Below are 5,699 nucleotides of genomic sequence, written 5' to 3' on the forward strand. Positions count from 1 at the left end.
GAGGGCCGGCTCGGGGCATCGCCGCGTCGCAGATGTGCGACAGAGCCTCGCCGAACCAGCCCACCTCTGCGTCGACCTCCACAGGCCCCTCCGGTATGGGAACCCAGGCCTGGACGATGGAAGCCTCCATCAGCACGTCTTTATTCAGACGTTTCAACACCCATCTGGGGAGTTGTGGGACATTCCTCTCCTGGCGACCGGGGTGCGGGGCTACGGGTGAGAGGAGAACGTCTATCCGGATGTAACGATGATCGGATAGCGTCTCCACCTCATCCAACACCTGCCAGCTCCGCACCCTCTGTGCGATCGCTGGACTGCAGAGGGATACGTCGACATGCGACTCCCCCTGCTGTCTCACGCACGTGGCGGCCGACCCTCGGTTCAACACCACCAGGCCGGCCGCGGCCGCCCAGTCTTCCAGGACCCTGCCTCGAGAGTCGGTGATGGGGGAGCCCCAAGCCGTGGATTTGGCATTGAAGTCCCCCATCACCATCATTGGACGGGCCGAGTATAGCTCCAGAGCGGCCCCCAGCCCGTCCATGAACTGCTCGAACTCGGCGAGAGTCCTGTTCGGAGAGAAGTATGTCCCGACAACGACGGTTTCCCCCCAACTCACACCTATGGACCCCGCTCCGCCGAATAGGCGGCTGACGAGCGGGGTCGCGGGGTTGCCCGCGCCGACAATGGCCACCAGGCCAGAGGGGTCGCCGAACCAATGGTCACTACGTGGGACACGATATGGTTCGGCGACCACTGCAAGGTCAACTCCCCACTGCGCCGCGCTCTGCAGAAGCAGATCTTGGGCGCGCGCGCAGTGGTTGAGATTCCCCTGCAGGAGGCGATGGACTGCCATTATTGACCGGTGTCCATCACCTCAGCCTCTCCCCGGCGGCCATTGCCGCGGGCCGACGACAGTGCGGATCCCCTCTTTTTGTTTCGGGACTGGGGGCACTTTTGGCCCCCACCCGATGGTCGGCTGGGCGACCCGCCGCTGCGCAAACCACGCAGTGTGGGGCCGCCGAACATCCGGCCGCTTTGTGGCCGGGAACCCCACACCGGTAGCATAAGCCACTCCGGTCCTCCTCGTGCGAGCACCTCGCCACCACGTGCCCGCTCTCCAGGCACCTGAAGCACCGGAGCGGCTTCTGCCGCAGCAGTTCCGCAGCGGCCGATACCCAGCCGATACGGATCCGCCCTGCCGTCGTCACTTTCTTCACCGCGGCTAATGGGGCCCGCACCCAGCAGGTGCCCAGGCCCGACGCGCCGCGCCGAATTTCTCCGACATTGACGGCGTCCGCCGTGCACTCGCCGTGTTGTGCCACGGCGGCCGCCACCTCTTCCCGGTCGGTACCGTCATCCAGGCCCATCAGCCTCATCTCGGCCGTCTTGGTGGGCCTGGCGACGCGAACCGTACCGTCCGGGAAGACGTCCCGAAACTTGGACGCGAGCGCGTCAGCCTGGTCTCCCGTCTGGGACCCGGGATCTCTGAGATCCGGGCCCCAGTAGCCGCGGTCTTAAAGCGCAGACTTCCAATACCCAAGGAGGCAAGGTCGATCTTCTCCTTCGCCTCCTTGAGGACCCTTGAGTAGGTCATACCCGCAGCCTCCGCCTCCGGGCAGAGCGACACGACTACGGCCGCCGAGCGCGGTGCGCGCAGTTTGGATGGTGACGGCGGGGCCGGTTTGCCCTTCTTCCCCTGAGAGGGAGCCCCAGAGCTCCTCTGAGTACTCTGGGTACTCTGGGTGTGCCTCTCAGGGACGTTGCGGTTTTTGCCGCCCCGTCTCACCACCGTATTCCAGCCATCGTCAGTCAGTCGAGGTCGTCCGCTGGTCCTTACGGACCGCCGGGTGCGGGCCTCGAGCATATGCTCTTTGCCCGGGCGTACTGCTGGGGTGTGCCACCCCAGCGTCGTTCGTTTACCGGCCGGCCTGCCGGCCGGCCGGGCCGGCTGCTTCCCAGCAGCCGGCTGAGGGAGTCGTGTGGGAGGACTGTTTAAGTCGCTCGCCGAGCCGGCTTAACGCCGCCACGTCACGTAAATGACGTGATCACTCGGTGGAGAGTAAGTCGCGCGGGAGCGCGCGAGTGGCGTCCGGTGGGCGCGCGTGGAGGGGGGCGAGGTCGCGCAGGTGCGCTTCGCGCCCGCTGTCCGCGCGCGAGAACATCGCGCGCGTCAACCGGACGACGAACTGCTCCACCGATGGGACCTTGAGGTCTCGGGCGATCACGTCATTACGGACGTACCGTCCAGCATTTGTGCACAGACGGAGGGCGGCGATCTGTTGGACCTGCAGTCTCCGCTGCTGTGAGGCCGAGCACAGTGCGTACCATGCGGGGGCGGCATATGTGAACCGCGAACGAATGTAGGTCTTGACTTGAATTAAATAGAATAAAGTGTTAAGTGAAATAGAAAATTAACGTAAAGTCAATATAACAGTACGAATATTATCAAATAACAGTATTTTGGTCTAAGGCTTACTATAAGTGGAATAAACTGTGAAATTATACAAATCAGTGCCAGCTGTGAAAGTGAACAATATAAACAATTTGCTTTTTCCTTCAACTTTGGATTGTGACAAGTGTCCGGTGCTTAACATTGCACCATAACATTGTAGTGACTAAATACGTAATAAAACTCTCAAATGTAACCAAATTTAAAGTTTTCTAAATACATGTTGCGAATATTTTTTATTGAGATTAGCGCCATCTACTAAACTTTATTTGAACTATCTGACTCGTCTACTGAAAGCAAAGATCTTGAAAATCGTTAATCGACCTACAAAGCTGTAAAATGAATAAGTGTGGTGCTTGCGGTAAATTCCTGTCACCAACAGGTGGCGCTATTGTGAGTTGCACAAAGTGTAAGTTGAAATTTCACAAGCTATGCGTTACCATGGAGGTGTCTGCGAACATACCAAAGGGTTGGACCTGTCCCTGTTGCGTGGTAAAACAGCCAAGGCAAGATAATACTGACACGCCAGTCAAAACCACTAACAGCGAATTGTCCCCTGACTCAAATCTAACACCAATGAGTATGTATGCCTATGAGAAAGAACAAACGGTAACAAAATCATCTGAAATTAATAATATTGAGACTGAATTATTAGCTGAAATGATTCAGAAAAGATTTGCAAACAGCTAGAGACGAAATCTCTCAGCTGCGTATTGAATTGATATCCCTAAGAGAAGACACAGTGAGTTGCAATAAAAAAATGAGTCTTATATGTGAGAACGTGGAGAACATCGAGGGGCGCCTTGTATTGCTTGAGAACAATAATACAAATATCTCTGGAATGGAGGCGACAATACTACAGTTGAAACAAGATCTAAATGATAGAGATCAAGAAATTATGGCAAACGACATAGAAATTGTCGGTATTCCAGAAAGACAGGAGGAAAACTTGCAGAATATTTTAAGTATAGTTTCTTCCAAAATAGGCTCTCCTGTCAAAGATGAAGAAGTTGTAGAAATATAGAGATAGAGTCGTAGTGCGTTTCACACGCCGAGCAATCAAAGAACGCATACTGAAGGCTGCACGAATACGCCGTTCTATTACAACCGCTGATATGGTTCCCGGTGAGGTAAAACTGATATACATTAATGAAAGATTAACTAAAAACAACAAAATTATTTTTGGTAAAGCGAAGGAAGAAATTAAGAAACGGAATTGGAAGTTTATATGGTCAAAAAACGGAAAGATATACATACGCGAAAAAGAAGGAAAACAAATATACCATTTGAGGAAATTGGAGGATATTCCGAGGTTTTTTGGTGGCATTGTGTTCACTGCCCCCTCACTAACTTGATGGTATACATCTTTATTGTAATGCATTTGTACTCCGTTTACTATACTGATTATTTCTACTTAAATTCAGATAACTCTTGTAATCACGTGTATAACATTAAGAACTTTATTTATACTATAATTAGCAATGATAGTATCAGATATAATTTTAGAATTTTAGTTGCAATTAAAAGCCTTTCGTTATTCACTATTAAGACTATTAGAGTACGTTTTTTATTACAATTTCCCGGTAAATAAATGTAAAGATAAAAGTTTAATCTTGGGGCTATTAAATGTGCGCTCAATTAATACAGGTAAGGAGGAACTAAGGTATTCAGTAGAAAAATATACTCCAGACATTCTAGCGCTTAATGAAACCTGGCTCAGAGAAGGGGAGGAAGACAGTGCGCCCGCTATCCCTGGATATATATTTAAACATGCTCCACGACCAGGAGGTAAGAAAGGCGGCGGAGTTGGGTTCTACGTACGATGTGCCCTACGTGCTCGCATACGTCCGCATCCATCAGCACCAATTGAGCAACTTTGGTTAGAAGTATCGCTGCCTGGAGGGTTGCGGATTGCTGTCGGTACAGTCTACAGAACTGAAACAATTTCAGTAACAAACGCCTTGGATGCCCTCTGCGAATCTGTGAGTGCTTTTTCTTACTGTAATCACATCTTCATACTCACTGACTTCAACGTAAATATTTTGCAGTCTGACGGGAAACCAACTAAAGAACTTCTCACTCTATTATCATAACAAAATCTACAACAGATGGTTACAGAACCAACTCGTATCACTGAACAATCTTCGTCACTCTTAGACCTAGTGATAACCGACTCAGCCTACTTATGTGAAAACATTGGTGTCTACCATAATCCTAATCTCAGTGATCATGCTATGATTGTCTCAGAATTCAGTCTTAAAAAACCAAAAGGTTACAAAAAATTCATATACACACGCCTACTGCATCAAATAGATGAAACAGATTTTTTAGCAGATCTTAATTCTCTTGATTGGCAAAGAATAACCGAAAGCGGAAACGTGAACGATATGGTGGGTACGTTCAATAGTACTCTCACCAGTATATTTAATAAGCATGCACCGTTGAGACGTATTTATGTTAACGAAAAACCTAGCCCTTGGCTCACTTTTACGATAAGGAAAATGATGGCTCTCCGTGATGCGGCTTTAAAGAGAGCCCGTTTCACTGGTTTGGAGTCTCACTGGAGGTACTATAGGGACTTACGTAACCTTACAAATAAATCTGTCGAAAGAGAAAAAAAAGCATTTTTTTATTATTATGTCAATACTAACTCAAAATCACCACAAAAAATGTGGAACTATTTAAAGCGATCTTCAGCTATTGGATGCAATTCCTTACCAGATATTCCCCAAGATATCCGAGATCCTAACCATATTAACGACTTCTTTCTTGATATTCCGGGTAATCCGTCTATAAATACGGACGCTTTTAGATATTATACTAGTAATAGATTCGCGAATGGGAGTTTCGAAATTCAGGAGTGTACTAGTGATAAAATTTTGAAATATTTAAATAGTATACAAACGCAAGCTTCAGGACATGACTCTATCACTATCCAAATGCTACGCATGACTATATCATACACAATTCCTATTATTACTGCTATTATAAACGCGTCAATACGAACCAAAATTTTCCCCGACTTGTGGAAGCTTGCTAGAGTTATACCATTGCCTAAAAATAATAAAATAGAGTCGTATAAGGATTTACGCCCAATTAGTATCCTTCCGGTGTTGTCAAAACTTATTGAGAGAGTAGTATGTACTCAACTGACCGAGTACTTGGAGAAGGAAAACATACTACCCCATATTCAGTCTGGTTACCGTAGCGGTTACGGAACGGCTACAGCATTAGCCCATGTTACAGATGA

At 48.8% G+C, this 5,699-nt stretch overlaps 1 pseudogene; it reads left to right on the forward strand.

Annotated features, from left to right (window-relative positions):
* Nucleotides 1–2,890: 2,890 nt before the first annotated feature.
* On the forward strand, nt 2,891–4,542 carry LOC131855516 (uncharacterized; annotated as a pseudogene).
* Nucleotides 4,543–5,699: the final 1,157 nt, after the last annotated feature.

This window comes from Achroia grisella, unplaced genomic scaffold (assembly GCF_030625045.1).
Source record: "Achroia grisella isolate CSIRO2021 unplaced genomic scaffold, CSIRO_AGI_Agris_v1 utg1455, whole genome shotgun sequence".
Taxonomy (NCBI): Eukaryota; Metazoa; Arthropoda; class Insecta; order Lepidoptera; family Pyralidae; genus Achroia; species Achroia grisella.